We start from the raw sequence: 10,412 nt of genomic DNA, 5'->3' as shown, positions 1-10,412 counted from the left end.
AAATAGCATCTGCTATGATATTTATTTTTGTTGGTGTACTTAAAATTAATTCAATAAATATCAGTTGGATCCATGCCCAATGCCTGTCTCTGTGCTGGATATTGTAATAATGAAACAAGAATGGACCAAGGCCTCAAAGTGAATAAAGAGAAGAAAGGCCAATTGGAATTGTGGGTAGTGAGTGGGCACTTGTCCAAATTTGCTGGTGGTTTCTGTCTTGATCTGAGGGTTCCCAAAAGCTGTCCCTAAAACAACGATTGTTGTTTTGTTTTTGTTGTTAAGTACCATTGAGGAGATTCCAACTCATATCCACCATATATAGGGTTTATGAGGATATAAATCTTTGCAGATGCTGAAAGTCTCACGTTTCTCCCAAGGAGTGGCTGATGTGCCCAAACCTCCAGCCTTGTGGTACTGCATTCCAGCACATGTCCCTAAACAAGGATTAGAGAGAAAAAAAATTGATGTGGGATGTGATCCCAGGAAACACTTGTGAGGGAATGAGAGAGTAAGACAGGGAAGTGAAAGAAAACAATAATGGATATCTTACTAAGCAAGCAACTGCTATTGGAAACTGTTGGAGGAGCTCTGACAGACAAAGTAGAATATGCCTCATTTTGATTCCACTGAAAGGTCATGGGAGCTGAGATATTTCCCTATCAATTCCCATTCATTATTGGTTAAAGGTCCTTTTTGTGGCATTATTTCTGTTATTGCAATAAACTCACTTCTGATTCATGAAACTCCAGTTGTGCAGAGGAAAACTGTGCTCCAGGGTTTTTAAGGCTGTGACCTTTTGGAAACAGATCACCAGCCCTTTCATCTGAAGTTCCTCTTTGTTTGTTGTTGTTTTTAAGTGCTGTCCCGTTGGTCCCAACCCATAATCACCTGTTTCCAAGGAACGGCTGGTGAGCTTGAACTACCGACCTTGCAGTTCACACCTACTTTGCTATACGGTGCATTAACCCACAGCGCCACACCAGGACTCCATCAGGTCCCTCTGGCTAAGGTCAAATCATCAAATTTTTCATATATTAGTTGAGCTCACATTAATGTTTGCCACCCAGGGACTCCAGTATAATGGAATGCACTCCCCAGAAAGTATGTGTGCTCAATCAGGAAAAAGGCTTCAGACAGAGTCTCACATGGTGATTGTTGTTGTTGTTAGGTGTCATCGAGTTGGTACCCACTTATAGAGACCCTATGCATAACAGAATGAAACACTGCCTGGTCCTTGGCCATCTTTATAATTGTTGTCATGCTTGAGCCCATTGATGCTGCTACTGTGCCAATCCATCTCACTGCAGTCTTCCTCTTTTTCTCTGACCCTCTACCTTTCCAAACATGATATCCTTCTCCAGAAACTGATCCCTGCTGACAATATGTCTGAAGTATGAGGGACGAAGCTTGGCCATCCTGACCTCCAAGGAGCACTCTGACTGCACTTCATTCAACACAGATCTGTTTGTTCTTTTGGCAGCCCATGGCACTTTCAATATTCTCTTCCAACCCCCCATAACTCAAAAGTCTTCCTTAAGACTTCTACGGTCTTCCTTATTTACTGTCCAGCTTTTGCATGCATATGAGGTTATTGAAAATACCATGTCTTGGGTCAGGCGCACCTTAGTACTCAAGCTGACCTCTTTGCTCTTCAACACTTTTAAAAGGTCTTGTGCAGCAGATTTGCCTAATGCAATACGTCATTTAATTTCTTTACTGCTGCTTCCATGAGTGTTGATTGTTGATCGAAGAAGAATGAAGTCCTTGAAAACTTTGATCTTTTCTCTGGTGATAAGAATATTATTTATTGGTCAAGTGGTGAGGTTTTTTGTTTTCTTTACATTGGGATGCAATCTATACCAAAAGCTGTGGTCTTTGATCTTCATCAGTAAGCATTTTAAGTCCTCTTCACTTTCAGCAAGCAAGGTTGTATCATCTGCATATTTCAGGTTGTTCATGAATCTTCCTCCAATCCTGATGCCATGTTTTTCTTCATAGAACCCAGCTTCTTAGATTATTTGCTCAACATAGGTTGAATAAGTATGGTGAAATAACACAACCTTGTCGCACACCTTTCCTAATTTTAAACCATTTAGTTGTCCCATGTTCTGTTTGAACAACTGCCTCTAGGTCCATGTACAGATTCCTCATGAGCACAATTAAGTGTTCCGGAATACTCATGCTTCACAATGTTGTCCATAGCTTGTCATGATCCACACAATCGAAAGCCTTTGCCTAGTCAATAAAGCAGAGGTTAACATCTTTCTGGTAGTCTCTGCTTTCAGCCTGGATCCAAAGGACATCAGTAATGATATCCCTCATTCCACATCCTTTTCTGAATCCAGCTTGAACCTCTGGAAGTTCTCTGTCAGTGTATGCTTGCAGCCATTTCTGTATTACCTTCAGTAAAACTTTACACGTATGAGATATTAAAGAGATTGTCTGATGATTTCTGCATTCCTTTGGGTGATGATAGTGAGTAGCATTTAAGGGATGAAGAAGTGAATACAGAAAGCATGTATGAGGGGTAATGACCGTGTCAGAAAAACTCAAAATAAAATCATTAGTTTTGTTTATAACGTTTATATCTACTGCTTCAAATGTTCATGTTCTAATCCTGGTTTTGTTGATGATTTTGAGATTCAAATTCTAACATCTAATAGTGAAAAGACAATTTGGTTCAGCAGTGGGAGATATATAAGGGAAGTCCCTCGGTAGCACAGACAGTTAAACACTGAGCTACTGTGGGGAAGGTTTGTGGTTCAAATTCACCCAGATGCATTTTAGAAGACAGTCCTGGAAATTTGTTTCTAAAAGGTTCTAGCTATGAGAACTCTATGCAGCACAGTTCAGCTCTGAAACTCAGTGGGGTTGATATAAGTTAGAAGCAACTCAGTGAGTACTAGCATTGGTTATGGACAAGCCATTTGGATGAAATGCCAGGATGAAAAAGATAGCTGAGTTTCATGAAAGACAGACTGGAACAGTGAGTAAGGCTCACTTTGGAACAATGGCAAAGCTGTACTGTGAACCAGGTAAAGGCATGTGTAACTGCTTAGACTCCTGTAGATGTCGTGTCTGCCACAAGGTGAGGAATGGAGCTTTCTGTGAACAGTACTGGATTCTTAGCTTGAATAGCAATCTTGCTCAAGGAATAAATTCCATTTTGTTGATGCCTTGGTATGTTTTAAAGGAATCCTGGTGCTGTGCGTTAAGTGCAGGGCTGTTGAGCAAAAGGCCAGCTATTCCAGTCTACCAGCTGCTCTGTGGTAGAAACATGAAGTTGTCTGCTCCTGTAAAGACTTAATTTCATAAATACTATGGAGCAGTTCTCCTCTGTCCTTATGGGGCATTATGAGTCAGAATGGACTCAATGGCAGTGGGTTTGGTTTTGGTATGTGTTAGGTCCCTGGGTGGTTGGTATAAACAGTTAAGCACTGGACTGCTAACTGAAATGTTAGTGGTTGAATCTACCCAGTGGCACTGTGGAAGTATGTCCTATGAGTTGTTTCCATAAATATCACAGCCAAGAAAGCCACACGTAGCAAGTCTATAGCTCAGGTTTGGTTTCCTTTTACTCCTGTTTTGTTTTTGAAGTTATAGTGTGCCTTATCTAAATACAGAAGGGGAAATCCTGGTGTGGCACTGTGGATAAAGCACTGGACCACAAGTTCAGTTTGAAAAACAAGGTCAGCGGTTCAAACTCACCATGCTCCTTGGAAACCCTATACAGGGTCACTATGAGTCAGAACTGACTCGATGGCATGGTACAGCAACAATACAGATGGGACTTAGTCATATTCACTGCTCGATCCCTTGTAGGATATGCACTGGACTCCTAACCACAAGGTCACCAATCCAAATCCAATAGTTACTCCTCGAAAAACCTGTACAGAGTCACTATGAATCAGAACTGAATCGATGTCAGTTAACATGAGGTTTAAAACACAGTCTATTGCTTATCCATTGAAACGGCAGATTAGTGGTTTTAAATACCAGCCATGAAAATGTAAAATTTACTCAGACTTAGAGCAGAGCTCCTCAAACCCTAGTGACCATCACTATCACCTGGAAGATGTGTTCAGATGTTGATTTCCAGATACTGCTCAATGGACTTAGGTTAATTATTCAGGAGATGTGTGTATGTGTTTTACACATTTACCAGGGAATTGCCAGAGCAATATTTTTTCCCAAAATATTTTCTTTCTGATTATCTAGCAATTAGATAAACAATTAGATAAATATAATAAGTATACATGCCCATTTCAAAAGGAATTTAGTAATATAAATTAAAAACTTTGACCTTACACTTTTATCAAGGTTTAGGCTAAAGAAATTTATTTACAGATGGGAGAAGCACATGTGTGGTGGTGTTATATTCCCCAATATATTTTTAAGATAGTAGAATCCTGAAAAAAAAAAAAAAAGTCTAAATATAGAGAAATGCAAATATATGCAAATTACTTAATCTTCCTGAAAGTCAGTTTTGCCAAGTGTAACAATCAGATCATAATTCCTGCCTGTCAGTTTGTCATACTGTGGTGGCTTAGGGATCTGCCACCAGTATTGGAAGTACCAACAGGGTGTCTCAGGGTGCACAGGTTTCAGATGCACTTCCCAACTAAGGCTAGGAAGAAAGAGAGGCAGATTACTTCAGAATGTTTGTTGTTTTTGCTGTTAAGTGCCATTGAGTCAGTTCTGATTCATGGTGATCCTGAATATTCAGCTACTGAAAACCTTCTGAATAGCATTGCAACATTAGCAGATATAATGCCAGAAGTTGAAAACATTGGGAATAGTCGCAGAATATTGTTAGATGTAGGGCCAGAAAATGAGTCACTCAGGATGGAAGGCATTTAAAATATGCTTGGGGAAGAGCTGCCTCCTCAAAGTAGACTTGACCATGATGACATGAATGAAATAAGGTTTTAGGGACCTTCATTTGTTGATAGTGCACAACTTAAAACGAGGAGAAACTGTTATAAACATCCATTAATAATCAGAACATGGGATATAAGAAGTATGCATTTAGGAAAATTGTTGTTAAGTGCTGTTGAGTCAGTTCCCACCCATAGTGACCCTGTATAGGGTTTTGGAGGTGTAGCTGGTGAGCTTGAACCACCAACCTTGCAGTTCAAATGACTTTGCAGTCTAGCACATTAAGCCATAGCACCACACCAGGACTTCTAGGAAAATTGGAAGTTGTCAAAAATGAATTGGAATGCATAAATATCATTATTATCCTTGGCATTAGTGAGCTGAGATGGACTAGTACTGGCCATTTTGAATCAGACAATTATATAGTTTACTATGCTGGAAATGAAAAATTGAAGAGGAATAGTGTTGCTTTCATTTTCAAAAGAAAAAAGATTTCAAGATCTATCTTGAAGTATAATACTGTCTGTGATACAATATCCATACGCCTACAAAGAAGAGTGGTTAACACCACTATTACTCAAATTTACACACCAACCACTAAGGTCAATGATGATGAAACAAAAATTCTACCAGCTTCCCCTGTTTGAAATTGATGAAATTTGTAATGAAAATATATTGATAATTACTGGTAATTTGAATGCATATCTTGGAAACAAGGAGGGAGGATTGTTATTGTTAGGTGCCATTGAGTTGCTACTGACTCATAGCAACCCTATGCACAACAGAATGAAACACTGCTCAGTCCTGGGCTAACCTCACAATTGTTGCCATGCTAAACCCATTGATGTTGATGAGAGAGGATTAGTAGCTGGAAAACATGGGCCTGGTGATAAAAATGATGCTAGAAATTACGTGATAGAATTTTCAAGACAAAAGACTTATTCAGAGCAAATACATTTAAAAAACAACATAAAAGATGATTACACACATGGACCTCATCAGATGGAATATAGAAGAATCAAACTGACTGCATTTGTGGGAAGACACGATGGAAAATTTCAATATTATCAGTCAAAACAAGACCAGATGCTGTCTAAGGAACAGACTGTAATTGCTCATATACAACTGTAGGCTGAAACTGGAAAAAATTAAAACAAGTCCGTGAGAGTCAAAATATGACCTTCAACACATCCACATGAATTTAGAGACCATCTCAAGAATAGGCTTTATCCATTAGACACTAATGACTGAATACCAGAAGAACTATAGGATGACATCAAGAATATCATACACAAAGAAAACAAAAGTCATTGAAAGACAGGAAAGAAAAGACCAAAGAGGATGTTAGAAGAGACTCCCAAAGTTGCTCTCCAGTGTAGAGATTCTAAAGCAAAAGGAAGGAATGAGGAAGTAAAATAGCTAAATGGAATACTTTAAAGGGCAGCTGAAGAAGACAAAGTCAAGTATTATAATGCAATGTGCATAGACCTGGAATTAGAAAATCAAAAGGGAAGAACATACTCAGCATTTTTAAAAGCTGAAAGAACTGAAGAAAAAATTCAAGCCATGACTTGCAAAATTGAAAGCTTCTATCATCAAAATATTGAATGATGCAGAAAGTATTAAAAGAAGATGGAAGGAATACACAGTCACTGAACCAAAAAGAAATGATTGATGTTCAAATATATCATGAGGTAGGAAATGATCAAGAGCAAATGATAAAAAAAAAAAAAAAAAGACTAAAGGAAGAAGTCCAATCTGGACTGAAGACATTGGCAAAAAGCAAGGCTCTAGGAATTGACAGACTATGAATCAAAATCTTTCCAGAAACTGATGCAGCACTGGGGGCATTCACACTTGTATTCCAAGAAATTTGGAACAGTACTACTTTGCGAACTGACTGGAAGAAATCCATATTTGTGTCCATTCCAAAGAGCGATAGCACAATGGAGTGAGGAAATCATCGACCAAATATTATTAATATCACATGCAAGTATAATTCTGTGGAAAATAATTCAAAAACAGCTACAACAGTACATCAACAGGGAACTGCTGGAAACTTTAGCTAGAATCAGATGAAGACATAGATCTAGGGACATCACTGCTGATGTCAGATGGGTCTTGCCTGAAGTCATGGTCAAAATAGAAGAGATCTATCTGATGTCAGCAATGATGTCCCTCATTCCATGCTCTCGTTTGAATCCAGTTGAATTACATCTGTTTGTTTTTCTTCTGTATTCATGTTCATATTTGAAAAAAATCTCTGAAATGAAGGAAAAAAGATGAACATTTGAAATTTATTTAGTACAGTAACAAGATTCTAACCTGAGTGTAAATTTTTTGCTATGTAATACTGAGAAGATTTATATTATTTGAATAATGTAGGGCGTCAAGACTTCAGCTCAATTTTATAACCCATAGTGCACTTTTGAACTTAGGGTTCTATTACTACTCTTTGTCAGACTATTTCAACTGAGCAGGAGTTTACATGTGTGCATTTATGTATTTATGCAGTTGTATTGTTATGTGTTAACTCCAGAGGTCACTTAATCAAAACCAAGTGTCTTCAATGGATGTTTGTAATTTGTTTAGAACAAAGCTAGGCACTATGAAGATAAAAGGAGACATCATCTCCATTCTCAAGAGTAGATTAAAAAAGAGAAAGTTTTAAAAATGGTTGGTATGGCAGTAGCAGGCAGTGTTAAACCGTGTCTTTTGCTCCTGATGCCCGCGTCCTGACCATTTCTCAAGACAATGTGAAAAAAAAAAAAAATTATCCATGGATACAGTCTGAAAAAAGGGGTTTACAGTTCATTTAGAAGCACACCCTGAGAGCACTTTAGAGGTCTCCAAAAATATTTGCCAACAATTCCTCCGATCCTTGTAGCAAATGCCACTTCTCATGCCAAGAGTTAGAGACTATTTCCTTTTCTATAATCTGGGCTAATTTTGTCATTTTAGTTGATGAATAGAATGCAGTGGAAGTAACATTCTGGAATTTGCAAGTGTTATTCTGGGATTTCCAATTCCAGGTCCTAAAAGAACAAGCAACTTCTACTTCCTTTTTTATACCAAGCCACAAAACTGTAAGGAAGTCTCCAGGCTAATCTGTTGAATGATTAGAGGACCCTGAAGAGAGATCCTGAAGGAGGAAACATCCATCTTGGATATTCTAGTCCCATCTGAACACTCAGCTGACTGTAGCTATGTGAGTGACCTTAGTTGGCATCAGATAGAACAGAAGACCTGCCTGGCTAAGACCTGCCCCAATTTAATGACCTACAGACTTGTGATAAATAATAAATTATTGTGTGTGTACATTTTCAACTAAGGTTGGAATGAATGAAGAGGATAACTCATGCAGTGGTGGCTAGATTACATGAATTAAAACCAAAATGAATGGCAGGAGAAGGTGAAGAATACTGAGATTAAGAATCTAGCATTGAAAGTGCAGATGTCCATCTGCAAAGAATAAACAATAGATTCAGTTTGTAGTGTTGGTTGTTTCTAGGTCATAGAGAGTTGTTGAAGTTCCTGAGTGGTGGAAATTGTTAAACACCCAGTATTAATCAGAAGCTCTTAGTTATAAATAATTAACCTTGTGCACAGCAGAGCAAAACACACCCCAGTTCTGCACCTTACTTACAATTATTGTCGTGTTTGAGCATATTAATGCTGTCATTGTGTCCATTCATCTTGTTGGAGAGCTTCCCTTTTTTTCAAACTCTCCCAGAGACCCCTTGGAAAGATTACAGTCATTGAAAACCCTAGAGAATGCAGTTTTACTCTGTAACATAGATGATTGTTATGTGCTCCAAGCCAGCTGTTTTGTTGTTTGATTGATGTCTTTTGTTATTGTGGACGATAGATGCTATTGAGTCATTTCCAACCCATAGAAACCCAATGTAAACAGACCACAAACACTGCCTGGTCCTGTACCATCCTCACAATTGTTGTCATGTTGGAGCCCATTCTTGACACCACTGTATCAATCCATCTCCTTCGGGATCTTCCTTTTTTATTCACTGACCCTCTACTTTGCCATGCCTGATGTCCTTTTCCAGAGACTAGTCCCTCCTGATCACATGTTCAAACTATGTGAGATGAAGTCTTGAAATCCTGGTTTCTAAGGAGCATTGTGGCTATACTTCCTTCAACACAGATTCATTTGTTCTTTTAGCATTCCATAGGAGCCCTGGTAGCATAGTGGTTACGAGTTGGGCTGCTAACTTCAAGGTCAGCAGTTCAAAACTACCAGCCATTCTGCAGGAGAAATATGAGGCTTTCTGTTCCCATAAAGATTTACAGCCTTGGAAACCCTATGCAGGGTCGCTATGAGTCAGAACCAACTCCATGGCACACCACCACCACCACCAGCATTCCATGGTACTTTCAATATTCTTTACCAATACCATAATTCAAATGCATCTTCTCCAGTCTTCCTTATTCGTGTCCAGTTTTTGTACATATAAGATGACTGAAAATACTATGGTTGAGTCAGGTGCACCTTAGTCCTCAAAGTGACACCTTAGCTCTTTTAACACTTTTAAGAGAGTTTTCAGTAGATTTGTCTAATGCAACATGTCATTTGACTTCTTGACTGCTTCTTCCCGGAGTGTTGATTGTGGTTCCAAGCAAAATGAAGTCTTTGACAACTTCAGTCTTTTCTCCATTTATCATGATGTTATTTATTGGTCCAGTTGTGAGGACTTTATATATATATATTGAGGTACAATCCATACTGAAGGCTGCACTCTTGGATTTTCATCAGTAAGTATTTTAGGTTCTTTTCACTTCTAACAAGCAAGGTTGTATAACTTGCATATCGTAGTTTGTTAATGAGTCTCCCTCCAATCCTGATGGCCATGTTTTCTTCATGTAATCCCGTTTCTTGAATTATTTGCTCAGCATATAGGTTGAATAAGTATAGTGAAAGGGTACAACCTTGGTGCACACCTTTCCTGATTTTAAACCATTCAGTATCCCTTGTTCTGTTTTAATGACTGTCTCTTGATCTATGAACAGATTCTTCATGGGTACAGTAAAGTCTTCTGGTGTACCCATTTTTTGCAACATTATCCATAGCTTGTTAAGATCCACACAGTTGAATGCCTTTGTTGTTGTTGTTGTTGTCAGGTGCCATCGAGTCGGAACCAACTTATAGCGACACCATGCACAGCAGAACGAAACAATGTCCAATCCTGGGCGAACCTCACTACTGCTGCCACACTTGAGTCCATCAATGCTGCCACCTGGCCAATCCATTCTCATTGGGAATCTTCCTCTTTTTCTCTGACCCTCCATTTTACCAAGCATGAGATCCTTCTCCAGTGACTGGTCCCTCCTGACAATATGTCCACAGTATGAGAGATGAAGTTTAGCCATCCTGGCCTCAAAGGAACACTCTGGCTGCACTTCCAAAACAAATCTGTTCATTCTTTTGGCCGTCCATGGCACTTTTAGTATTCTTCTCCAACACCACAACTCAAAGGCATCAATTCTTCTACGGTCTTCCTTATTCACTGTCCAGCTTT

This window comes from Chrysochloris asiatica, unplaced genomic scaffold (assembly GCF_000296735.1).
Source record: "Chrysochloris asiatica unplaced genomic scaffold, ChrAsi1.0 scaffold00127, whole genome shotgun sequence".
Lineage (NCBI taxonomy): Eukaryota > Metazoa > Chordata > Mammalia > Afrosoricida > Chrysochloridae > Chrysochloris > Chrysochloris asiatica.
This window is presented reverse-complemented; position numbering follows the sequence as displayed.